The sequence below is a fragment of the Sus scrofa genome, chromosome 5 (assembly GCF_054392235.1).
Source record: "Sus scrofa isolate SSC_HxYL_T2T_F1_AM1 chromosome 5, Sscrofa_HxYL_maternal_Yorkshire_Landrace_v2.0, whole genome shotgun sequence".
NCBI lineage: Eukaryota > Metazoa > Chordata > Mammalia > Artiodactyla > Suidae > Sus > Sus scrofa.
Genome location: NC_139387.1, coordinates 93,800,761 through 93,814,398, shown reverse-complemented (window position 1 = coordinate 93,814,398; position 13,638 = coordinate 93,800,761). Strand labels below are relative to the sequence as shown.

The window sequence follows — 13,638 nt, the reverse complement described above, 5'->3', positions numbered from 1 at the left end:
CACTTCCCCTCTGCAAATTGCATTTCTAAAAATAAGATAATGAAAATATGTATTTGTGTGGGAGAGGGCTTATTGTAGAAAGCTGCAAATAAGACGCAAAAATGTCTGTGCTCAAAAACCCTATTCAGGAGGAGGCTTTCACTGCAGGGAGCTTCTGTGCCATGAAGAAAGCTGCATAATGTGCTCTGCTCACTAAAGGGTCACAGCCAAGAAAGCTGATTGCGTTTCTAAGCCTCTAGAATAAAGAGGCGTGCAGAAAACATTGTTTTTTTCTGGCTAAAGTCAGCCTTTCCTTCTCCCTGTCATTGGATTTCAGACATTCTTTAAAGGGGCTGGAGAGAGACTTATAAACCTTGCTGTAGCTTTTAAACCCTTAAAGTGGTTTCTTATCCAATACATTTGGTGGCCACTGTGTAATGGGAAGCATCTAAGGAGTCCAAAGGATTTCTCCCATACTTTCTTCCCTACAGCTTCCTATTGTGCAGATAAAACTAAATATAGTGAAACGCTTTAGGGTCGTTACTGATGGCCACAGAAAGAATCAGCTGATCTGTGAGGTTCCTTCCTCTAGGAGGTTGTTCTTCAACAATGAGGATTAGTGGAGGTAATCTTTTTTTTTCGGTATGAAAGTACTAAGTGGAAAGAGAGGTTTGGGGGAACCTACATTATTAAGATTTAGTTATTTGAGGAGATGTAATGAAGTAGAATCATTTTCAGATCTAGGGATAGACTCTTGTATTGTTCTCCTTTTTCTTTCTTTTTTAAGGTTAATGGATTCTTTAGGAACATAAAATTTCTCTGACTCAAGTGAAGGTGGGAGTAAGGAAACTAACCATTTGGAGTAAGGTGCAGATAATGTTATTGTTTTAACAATTAGAAATTTACTAAGAGATAGTCAGGTATGCTAGGAACTGGCCATAAGCTACTGACCTTCTTGCTATTCTGAAGATTACTGAAAGATTTTTGAAAATGTAGGCTTTTTATTTCTTCCCACATTTCAGTATTGCTGTTTCAGATTATTTTTCTTCTGCCTGAAAGAAAATTTTTTTAGTAATTTTATTTTTTAGTTCAGGTCAACTCGAAATGTATTTATTTTCATATTTGGGGTTTGTCTTAAAATACCTTAATACTCCTTTTGTTTTTGAGTATTGAAATCTTGGTCGTTATTTTCTTTCAGCACTCTAAAGATATCATTCCATTGTCTTCTGGTGTTCAGCATCTCCCATGAGAGTTAGCTGCTTCTCCTACTGTTGCTCTAAAAGATGATGTATCCCTCCCCCACCCCCCATTCACATTTACTTTTTAGATGATTTTCACTTTCTTTGGTTTTGAGCAGTTTGACAGGATATAGCAAGCTATAATTTTATTTACATAAATTGTATTTATTTTACATTCTTAGAATTCTTGAAACTGTGTCTTTCATCAGTTTGGAAAATTTTAAACCACTATTGCAGACAAGTATTACTTTTGTATAACTCCTTTTCTTTTGGGATATCAGTTACATATTTGTTAGACCTTTTTGTTGTTCAATGTGTATTTGTGCTCATTTGTATTTTTTATACTTTTCTTCTCTGTTCTTCAGTTTGGATATTTTTATGGACCTGTCTTCCAGTTTAATGATTTTTGTCTTCTGCCATGTTAAGTACCTCCAATAAATTCTTAAGTCATTGTATTTTTAGCTCTAGAATTTTTATTTGAGTCTATACATTTTAATCCTTTGTTGAAATTCTCCACCTTTTCATCTATTTAAAAAACTTTCTCCTGTAGTTTCCTGAAGTTATAATTCATGGTTATTCTAAAGTTTCTTTTCTGTAAGCTCTAATACCTTGGTCAGTATGTAACTGTTTTAATATCTAGTTTTTCTTTGAATTTTTAGGCATACTGTTTTGTATTTTGGCATGCTTAGTAATTTGTAAATTAAATCCCAGGCATTGTATGTAAAAACAAATTGTGGTGACTCCAGGTAATGATATCTTCCTCTAGCCAGAGTTTACCTTTATTCTGCTAGGCAGGGTATGAGCTCTTTCTTAATTCAAGTAAAGACTGTATTTCAATTTTGTTGAAACTCATTCTACTCATGGTTCACCTCTACCCACAAGCCCTAACCTTCTTGAGAGTTTAAGAAGGTCCCTGGGTCCCTCACCCAGACAGGGCCTAAACTAATTCTTTTCTCCTTAACAATTGAGATTCCTAAAACCTCTGTTCTTATTTTCAGATTATCTGTATAGCTTCTAAGCCCCCTGGCTTTGCTTCAGCAATTGGTGTTTATATTAAGGGAAAATCTTGCTGTATATCAGGCTTAGCTCTCTACTCCTCACCTTGGTACCAGTCCTCAGCTCTTAAAGTCTCAAATTTTGTCTCTCTAGCCTTATGAGCCAGTGGAAAATTCTGCTCATTTTTCTTTCCCTAGAAGCGGCCTTCTGCCCGAGTACAACCCAGATTTTCATTCTATTGCTCCAAATCCAGAATCCTCAAAACAGGTGCACAATGTCATTGTTTTTCCTAGTTCTTTCCTTCACAGAGTCTTGTCTCTTCTGGTTCTGCTTGTTTCAGTAGCTTGTCGATGCCTTTAAACAGGTTGTTTTTTTTAAATCCTCAATTTTAAGTTATTCTTAGAAAAGTTGACCCACCATCACACTGGGTTTCTTTTATAGGGAAGAACTGTTTGTGTCAGATCTAAGACATATCAGATACTGTTTGAGGCCTAAGAAGTACAAAGGCAAATAGAGTTGATAAATTCTTGGGGTAGATTCTATTTTATACAGGAATATAGGGTCTTGTCATAGGTTGGGTTCTATCCTAACTCCCAGTACCTTAGAATGTAACCTCATTTGGAAATAGCATCACGGCAGATATAATTAATTGTTCTGGGTTTATACTGGGGTATGGTGGGCTCCTAACCCAATATGACTGCTCTCCTTGTAAGAAGGCAACCGTGTAAAGACCCAGGAACACAGGAAGAATGCCATGTGAAGATGGAGGCACAAACTGAAATTATGCATCTATAAGTTAACGAATGCAAAGGGTGGACAGCTGACATCAGAATCTAGGAGGAGACAAGGGGGAAAAAAAAAAAGGAAAAAAAAATCTTCCATACAGCTTTCAGAGGGAGGTGATCTACTTCTAGTCTCCAAAATGATGAAGTAATACATTTTTGTTGTTTTAAGCCACTCTGTTTTCAGTACTCTGTTATGGCAGCTCTCGGACACAAATATAAGTCCCTTGTCTTTAGAGAAGCCGCTGTCTTTAGAGAAGCTGCTGCGAATAAGAGAGGAGAAATAATTGGGAACTGCCGTGAGACAGAGAAGGGAGGGGGCCAGGAGGAAGAGAGACAATAAGCTAGAAATAGTGACTTGACACCATGTTTTATATTGTCAATGATGTTTGTGACATTCTAAGTCTTTGGTACAGCTGAGAAATGGTCATTGATTGATACGACTAGATTTCTTGAAGCAACCAGAAAAGGGCTTGAGAGCAATGTCTACTTAATTGTGAAACAAAACTACTTTAAGATAAATGGGTGTCAGTTTCAGAGAACCCTGAAACTTTGAATCCTGTGACATTCAGAGATATCTTAGGAAGGATTTTGGAATTCTGCTGGCTCTGGGATTTTCTTCAGTGGACGTGAGGGGGATTAATTTTAAGAAAGTTTACTTCAAACTTAAGAATCATGACTGTGGGTTATTCATGTGTTGATTCACTCAAAATTTGTAGCATTTAGTTCCTTATTAGCTAGATTCTTGAGTCATGCTTTTGGAAGATTACTTTTTTCCCCTGGTTATTTTTCAAATGCAGTGTCAACTATATTACTCAGGATAGGCTGATGATGCTGGAAGAATAATTTCATCCTGAAATCTCAAATAAAGTCTATTTTTTTAAATTTTATTTTATTTTCCCACTGTACAGCAAGGGGATCAAGTTATCCGTACATGTATACATTACATTTTTTTCCCCACCCTTTGTTCTGTTGCAACATGAGTATCTAGACATAGTTCTCAATGCTACTCAGCAGGATCTCCTTGTAAATCTATTCTAAGTGTGTCTGATAACCCCAAGCTCCCAATCCCTGCCACTCCCTCCCTCTCCCATCAGGCAGCCACAAGTCTGTTTTCCAAGTCCATGATTTTCTTTTCTGAGGGGATGTTCATTTGTGCTGGATATTAGATTCCAGTTATGTGATATCATATGGTATTTGTCTTTGTCTTTCTGGCTTATTTCACTCAGGATGAGATTCTCTAGTTCCATCCATGTTGCTGCAAATGGCATTATGTCATTCTTTTTTATGGCCGAGTAGTATTCCATTGTGTACATATACCACATCTTCCGAATCCAGTCATCTGTCGATGGACATTTGGGTTGTTTCCATGTCCTGGCTATTGTGAATAGGGCTGCAATGAACATGTGGGTGCACGTGTCTCTTTTAAGGAAAGTTTTGTCTGGGTATAAGCTCAAGAGTGGGATTGTGGGGTCATATGGAAGTTCTATGTATAGATTTCTAAGGTATCTCCAAACTGTTCTCCATAGTGGCTGTACCAGTTTACATTCCCACCAACAGTGGAGGAGGGTTCCATTTTCTCCACAACCCCTCCAGCACTTGTTATTTGTGGATTTATTAATGATGGCCATTCTGACTGGTGTGAGGTGGTATCTCATGGTAATTTTGATTTGCATTTCTCTTACGATCAGCGATGTTGAGCATTTTCTCATGTGTTTGCTGGCCATCTGTATATCTTCCTTGGAGAACAGTCTCTTCAGGTCTTTTGCCCATTTTTCCATTGATTGATTGGCTTTTTTGCTGTTGGGTTGTATAAATTGCTTATATTTTCTAGAGATTAAGCCCTTGTCGGTTGCATCATTTGAAACTATTTTCTCCCATTCTGAAAGTTGTCTTTTTGTTTTCTTTTTGGTTTCCTTTGCTGTGCAAAGCTTTTCAGTTTGATTAGGTTCCATTTGTTTATTTTTGCTCTAATTTCTATTGCTTTGGGAGACTGACCTGAGAAAGTATTCATGAGGTTGATGTCAGAGAGTGTTTTGCCTATGTTTTCTTCTAGGAGTTTGATGGTGTCCTGTCGTATATTTAAGTCTTTCAGCCATTGTGAGTTTATTTTTGTGCATGGTGTGAGGGTGTGTTCTAGTTTCATTGCTTTGCATGTAGCTGTCCAAGTTTCCCAGCGATGCTTGCTGAATAGACTTTCTTTTTCCCATTTTATGTTCTTGCCTCCCTTGTCAAAGATTAATTGACCATAGGTGTCAGGGTTTATTTCCGGGTTCTCTATTCTGTTGCATTGGTCTGTCTGTCTGTTTTGATACCAGTACCACACTGTTTTGATGACTGTGGCTTTGTAGTATTTCTTGAAGTCTGGGAGAGTTATGGCTCCTGCTTGGTTTTTGTTTCTCAGGATTGCTTTGGCGATTCTGGGTCTTTTGTTGTTCCATGTAAATGTTTGGATTGTTTGTTCTAGTTCTGTGAAAAATGTCATGGGCAATTTGATAGGGATTGCATTGAATCTGTAGATTGCTTTGGGTAGGATGGCCATTTTCACAATATTGATTTTCCCAATCCAGGAACATGGAATATCTTTCCATTTCTTTACATCTTCTTTGATTTCTTTGATTAAAGTTTTATAGTTCTCGGCATATAGGTCCTTTACCTCCTTGGTCAGGTGTATTCTGAGGTATTTGATTTTGTGAGGTGCAATTTTAAAAGGTATCGTATTTTTGTATTCCTTTTCTAATATTTCATTGCTGGTATACAGAAATGCAACTGACTTCTGAATGTTAATCTTATATCCTGCCACTTTGCTGAATTTATAAATCAGTTCAAGTTTTGGGGTTGAGTCCTTAGGGTTTTCTATGTATAGTATCATGTCATCTGCATACAGTGACAGTTTGATCTCTTCTCTTCCTATATGGATGCCTTTTATTTCTTTTGTCTAATTGCTGTGGCTATAAAGTCTATTTTTTTATGTAACATCTAATGTGGGTAGTAAATAACGAGGGGTGTTCTGTGCTGTATAATCACTCAGGTACTCAGCATGATGGAGGCTCCACTCTCTGGATCCTCACATTCTCTATGGCAGGGAAGAAGAGAGTGTAGAAAATTGTGAGCCTGCTTCTAAACTCGTTGGTGGTCTGGATGACACAATTACTTATACTTATGTCCATTGACCAGCACTAGTTACCTGATTCACTTTCACTTCCGGAAATGGAGAACGTCTGGGAACACAGAATATTTTGATGAGCAGTAATATCTCTGCCACTCCATCTTAGCTGGTAAACGAGTTACTACTATTATCCCCATTAAATAGATGGGCACATTTGAGGCTTAGGGAAGTTAAGTATTTTCCCAAGGTCACACAGCTAGGGAGCTGCAGAGACAGGTCTCCACCCCCAATCTGAATTACTAAGCACTGTCCATGTTATATGGAGAGGAAGAGTGGTCAATATGCTTTGAATTTTAGCCTTTCTGGTGTTCCTTCTCTGCCCCCCAGATAGTGGGGACTTCATTATAGTATTTCTGATTTCCTAAAGTAAGAGGTCAAGAACTTTTAAGTGAAACATGTCTTTTGCTTCTTTTTGGAAAATGAACAAAATAGTTTTCCATGAAATATTTCTTTCTTTTTTTAATTTATATATATATTTATTTATTTATTTTGCTTTTTAGGGCTGCACCAGTGGCATGTGGAGGTTCCCAGGCTAGGGGTCCAATCAGAGCTACAGCTGCTGGCCTACGCCACAGCCACAGCAATGCAGGATCCAAGCCACGTCTGCAACCTACGCCATAGCTCATGGCAATGCCAGATCCTTAGCTCACTGAACAAGGCCAGGGATTGAACCTGCAATCTCATCGTTCCTAGTTGGATTTGTTTCTGCTGCTCCACAACGGGAACTTCTCCATGAAATATTTCTTAACTAGCTGTCTTAGTGTGTTCAGGCCACTGTATCAGAATACCAATGGCTGAGTGGGTAAAACAACATTTATTTCTTATAGTTCTGAACGCTGGGGAGTCCAGTATCAAGTTGCCAGCAGATTTGGTGTCTGGTGAGAACCTACTTTGTGGTTCAGAGACAGTGGTCTTCTCACTATGTCCTCAGGTGGCAGAAGAAGCTTGGGACTCTTTTATAAGGAAACCAGTCCCATTAACAGGGGTTCCACCTTCATGACCTAACTATCCCATAAAGACCCTATATTCCTAATACCATCACACTGGGGATTAGGTTTCAATTTATGAATTTTGGAGGACACAAACAGTCTATTACACTAGCTAAAACTGATCTCTTCTTGCTCTGAACCCTCATTACATTTGGATTGTATTGCAACAAGGGCGAACTGAAGGAGATTAATTTTCTGTAATCCCGTAATATCTTTTGACCTCCCTACCACACATACCACACACACACACACACACACACACACACACACACACACACACACACACACACACACACCTTTCTCATGTATTCCTGACATGTCTTTAGTCTTAGGAGTAGTGCTGGGCCAATATGGGTTTTTACTTCCCTTCTAAACAGATTGTGGCTCCTAAATCACTTCTGTGTAGAAATCCCGGTGCTCTATTCACACATTTGGGGATTCACTCTTTCCTTAAACAAGGGGTTTTGAATATATACCTTGTGCTACTCATTGTGGGTGCAGCAGTGAGTAAGATCCATATAGTCCCTTTTTCTATGGAGTGAGGGTAGGAGCAATAAATACACAAAGAAGTGTATAATTACTTCTTGTAACCTTCTCATGGTTGATTTCCTCAACTTAATTGCAAATTTCTTGGAGGCATTAGGCACATCTTATACTTGTTGGGTCCTTCCACCATGCTTGGTTGAACTCTCAGTAACTCTTGGTTAATTATTAATTATCTGACCATCTGGAGTTGAGAAGAGATCCTAGGACTTTTTGGCAGAAGGAGTTCTCTGAGGCTGACATAGATTCTTACCTGGCTCCAACTTTTTCTTCCACTTAGGAAGATGATCATGTTTTTGAGGCTGGTTTTGATATGGTCAGAGGTTAATCTATTCTACTGAAGAATCTATGTTCACCTATGAAATTCAAAGTGTTTGGCTGAAGTCAGAGGTGCTATTTTATGTAACTGACGAAAGTTGAGCAGGTCAATAATACAGTTTCTCATGCAGGTAATATTGCTGAGCCAGCATGATGCTGGATCCATCTTAGAGACTCCTGAGCAGGGACTGGCTCTTTTAACCAAATTAAGTTCTCCCCTACTTTCTGACCCCTGAACAGGGCAGGTTTCATCTTATATTCCAGGCCGACATCACTTGTGTTTTCAAACTCAGGACTTGGTTAAAAGAACTTTTATTGAATGACAGTCTCTCATACTGCCTTGAATTCTCTTGTCTTATTACTTAATAAGGTTAAAGGCTGCATTGATCTTAAAGTGACCAAAGGGCCCCAAACCCAGCAACCTGCTGAGAATTAGGCTGAAGCTTTGGCAGAAAGAGCTGAGCCTCTTAACTGAGAGAATGGGTTTAAGAATGCCCTGGAAAGGAGGAAGCTGGCAGGAAGAAAATAAGGTCATAACCTCTCCCATTCTCTTTTTATGCCAGCCAATTATTGATATAGCTTAAGAGTGTCTTCATTGAGCATGGCAATTTCCCCTTATATTTTGCTGCTGAGACAAAGGAAAGTTTCTGGTATGTTCACACAGATCACCACATTTTTGGTCTCCTTTGCTTTTAAATGAGGAGTATGTCCTGATAAAAGGAAGCAGTTGCCTCCCAGAATGTGAAAATCACGATTGCCAGCATGTTTTTTAATATGAATGGGGGACTAGATAGCATATGACCCAGTGAGAAGTTTTTATGCTCACTTCATAGCTGAGATGTCCCCATTGTCAGGAATACAAATAGAAGTCTATGATGCATTCTCAGTATTGTTTGTTTCATGTGGACAAGAGTCAGCCTAGAGATGTTTTAAGATAAAAATCTGAACTATCTGGAAAAATAGTTTATCTTCTAACTTACTTCACTGTCTTAGCTCCCCAGGACTGCTGTAACAAATGACCAGAAATGAAGTGGCCTAGAGCAATGTGAATGTATTGTCTTACAGTCTGGATATCTGAAGTCCAGAATGGGTCTTACCGGGCTAGAATCAAGGTGCTAACAGAATGCGCATTTTTCCTGGAGGCTCTAGGAGAGACCCTGTTTTCTTGCCTTTTCCAGCTTCTAGAAACCATCTCATTCCTCCCTCGTCAAAGCCTGGCCCAGCCCTTCTCACCCTGTTATCTCTCTGGCTCTCCTGTGTCTTCCTCTGTTCCTTTTGAGGACTCTTAGGATTACTTTGGGCCCTCTTGGATAAACGCAGACACTCGCCCTAATTAAGTTCAGCTGATAAGCAGTGTCATCGGCAACTTTAATTCCCCTTTGTCAAGCAACCTAACGTATTCACAGGTTCTGGAGATTTGGCTGTGGAGGTCTTTAGGGGTTTCATTATTCTGCCTATCGCAGGAATTAGGAGGTCTTTGTTATCGTTTAAAATCTGATTTTGATGGGAATTGCCTGATGGCGGAGCAGAGGAAGGATCTGGCACTGTCACTACTGAAGCTTGGGTCGATGTTGTGTGGTAGGTTTGTTCCCTGGCCCGGGGACTGCCACATGCCACAGATGCCGTCCCTTTCCCCCCAGAAAAATCTGATTTTGATAAGCCCTGGGCCTGCACCCTGGTGTTAGGGTTTTATCTGTCAGTTGCTTAAGAACTTTTCATTTTAGATCTTCCCAGAGACTTCACTGGTCTCTATTCAGTATCACTTCACAATATTCTTGGTTTTGTAACTTAAATAATTAGACACAGGATTGATTATCCACCAACTATTTCCTGAGATCAGAAACTGCTGGGGAGTTACTTATTGACTGTGTATGACTATGACATGATTGTTTTTGCTTTATTGTGGGTCTTTGCGGTTAAGATAGGATCAGATGCAAACTTGTTTCCAATATGCTTTTATATTCCCAGACCCCCATCCCCAACAGGCTGCATCTTTGACTTACTGATCTCCCAGACACGGAGACTGGAAGCTTTGGTGTCATCTCTGACACTCTGAAGTGTCTGTTTTAGTTTCCAGGGTTCTAACATCCACGCTATACCAGAGACTTGATTGTTGCAATAGCTTTTAATCATCTGCCTTGATTCCAGTCTTTCACCCCCTCTCCATCCTGCACACTCAAACCAGAAGACTTTTTCTAAAATATCCATTTCATAAATCATTAATTTTTGTTCCAGTACTTTGCAAAATTAGTTAACCTCTCTGTGAGATGCAGACGAATGGAACTAATGTACAGTGTCTTCCTCTAAGGTGGTGGTGAGGATGGCATGAAATTTAATACATGTAAGGGGCTTTCAGCAGTGTCAGGAGTATATCAAGCACTCAACAAACATTTGCAGATGTCATTATGATTATCCCCGGTGTTATTAAGTTATCCACCAGTATGAATGCCTCTACTCTTGTCTGCATGATCTCTCTAGCCCAGTCATCATCTCCTGTGGAGAGAGACTGGCCTCTCCTCCGCTTGCTCCCCCTTCATCTTTTCCCTACTCACCACCCGCCCACAGCCCTTAGACCTAGGACTTCTTATCTGTTCTTGGGCTAGGAGAGGTGGGAAGTCGTCCTTTATCTCCTGAAGCCTTTTTGCCTGCATCCCCTCTGGGCCTGAGTTTCTGAGACCTAAAAGGCCAGACTTTGAACTTCAAAAAAGCTTCTTCTCTTCTTTTTTGTTCTAACAGCACTTCCTGAGTTTGAAGCCTCACATTGGCTTGAATGGGGAAAGTGCCAGAGTGTAAATAAAGAACATCCTAGGAGTCCCCCTAATCCTGCATGCACGCACCCACGCGCACACCCCCCCTGAATTATTAAAATATTATCTGGCTTAAGAAATATTTTGAGGAGTTCCTGTTGTGGCTCAGCAGGTTAAGAACCTGACTAGAATCCATAAGAATGCAGGTTCAATCCCTGGTCTTGCTCAGCGGGTTAAAGATCCAGCATTGCCATGAGCTGTGGTGCAGTCACAGTTGTGGCTTGGATCTGGCGTTGCTGTGGCTATGGTGTAGGCTGGCAGCTGTAGCTGATTCGACCCCCTAGCCTGGAAACTTCCATATGCCACTGGTGCGGCCTTAAAAAGAAAAAAATGTATTTTGAATAGCAACAACAACAAATATTTATGAAGCTCTTTTTATGCTGGGAACACTCTTTGGCTGTGCCATCTCATTTCTGGTTCCGCGTTCAGGAGTCCTCTGCCTCTGACCTCCACTTCACTCTCTGACTCTGAATTTGCATCCCTACCACTGACACTTTGATGCTGCTATTTCCCCTGTTTGGATCACCTGACCTTTTTTTTTTTTTTTTTTTCCTGGCTGTGCCCATGGCCTGCAGAAGTTCCCTGGGCCGGGGACAGAACCCACGCCACAGTAATGACAACACTGGATCCTTAACCACTAGGCCAACAGAGAATTCTCTGCCCTCCTCTTTTTGTTCATGTTTTGACTGTAGTCTCTGCATCCTTTATGACTCACCTGTACCACTGACTACTCTTAATACCTGTGGCTCCTCTATCAGCCAGGCACCGTGAGAGAGAAAAGTGAAGCAAAAGGAAAGACTCTTGCCACCAGGCCAAGACACACTAGAGAAAACTCCATAGTACTATCGAATTCTGGGGTGAAAATTATAATGGCTGCACAAGTGTCCAGAAGGCACAGTCAAATGACCAGTTATAATCCTAAATTGACACGTGTATAGAATTGACCAAATCCTTTCATCCTTGAAGCAGATTTCTATTATGAGTATGAACGTGTTCCAGTTACTAGGCATAAATTAGTTCAGGAGCTTTCCACTGCCAGCAAAGCCGATGGAGACACACACAAAACAGGATTGACACAGCATTTTCAGTTGTGATTATTCCCCTCACCAAGACATTCTTCTAAGGAGCGAAGCTTATTTGCTAAATAGACTTAAAACATGATTTGATTTACAAACTGGTTTTGTTTGCGTGGGACTTCAGGACAGATAGCCATTGCCTAAAAATGAGGCAAGCCTGTCATTACGTTACCAAATAGCCTGGAGTGTCGTGAGTTAACGTAGCTCCCCAGTAAGCTTAATTCATTCCTGAGAAGTAATCTGAATTTCAGTTTTGGTGGAAGGTATTAGTAAAGCATGTCCGAAAGATAATTAACTGCTCATATTCATCAATTTAGATGCCCTTAGGGAGTCTCACCTCCATCGTGGCTCATTTATGACTTTATTTATGAATAATGAGTCACCACAAAAAGAATGTTTGAACCCACAGAAAGGAGAGATTTCGAAATTTAGACTGGTTCTGTCTCTAGAGCAAGGGTTCTTTTTTGTTTTGTTTTTTTGTCTTTTTGCCTTTTTTTTCCCTAGGGCCACACCCATAGCATATGGAGGTTCCCAGGCTAGGGGTCTAATTGGAAAGCCACAGCAACATGGGATCCAAGCCATGTCTTTGACCTACACCACAGCTCACAGCAACGCCGGATCCTTAACCCACTGAGTGAGGCCAGGGATCGAACCCGCAACCTCATGGTTCCTAGTCGGAGTCGTTAACCACTAAGCCACAATGGGAACTCCAGAGCAAGGGTTCTTAAATGGGATCCTCAAATTTTCAGTGAGTTTTGGTGGAGTTCGCAAACACTGGAGGTTGTGAGCCAAAAACTGAGTGCACACAGGTGCTTTTTGTGAGGAGAGGACCACAGCTCTGTTCAGATTTTTCAGAGAGATCCATGCCCTCCTTCCCCAAAGCGGATCCTTATTCCTACATGGCTGAGCTCTAGGAAGTTCCATGAACCTCCTTCCTTGATTGGTATCACAATCCTGTGTATCAGATACACCTGGGACAAAGCCAGCTCGGTACCCAGATTCTCCACTCCCCCTTGTTTCCCCCCCCTTTCCCCTTCCTTCCTCTGGCATCGACATTTGCCTATTTGGATTCTGAGAACTTGACTTTATATAGTGTTTCATTAAATACAGTTTCCTTTGTATGGTCAGATGACAAAATGAAGACAATTTAGTGTGAGTTTGATGCTTTTATTCAGAGGCAGACAATCCGTGGGTTGGGAAGTACAGTGCCTCACTAACTAGTGGAGCACTCTTGCTGCGGACTTTGGGGCAAGAGAGAGTTGTAGGGAGTGTTGGAAGAGGCGGGGTGGAGACAGGGCGTGACTGGCTAGGAGACTGGGGATTCCCTTCTAAGATGAGCAGGTCCTGTTTTCTAGGATGAGGGGAGCTCACCAAAGCTGAACTAGAGAATTGTGATTGGGGTGCCGTTTCCTTGACAGTGAGGCATTTCATAGAAGGGCAGGCTAACTTAGCTTCAGATTGGCGATGTGGCCTGGGCCAGAAAGTGGCCTCTGTTTGATGCGTCCCCATATACAAACTTTCAGTGTGGATTTTGTTCTTCATGAGCATCTGAGTGGCTCAAGAGGGGAGTCACTACGTTGTCATCCTTGCAGGTTTCCACTTGTTATGAGGTGTACAAATTTCCCCTTTCAGAGTGGCTCTCTAGTTTTTGCCAAGGGTGTGTTATAGGACATGGCCCTTCTGATGTCTGCGTATTCAGTGAGTGTGAGATGCTTTGTATCATGTTTACTGGTTTATTTTG

At 40.7% G+C, this 13,638-nt stretch overlaps 1 protein-coding gene across 1 annotated transcript in view; it reads left to right on the top strand.

The window, feature by feature from the left end:
• Positions 1 to 13,638, top strand: part of LOC146403549 (uncharacterized) — a 433,862-nt gene that overhangs the window by 130,090 nt on the left and 290,134 nt on the right. The window lies entirely within an intron of this gene.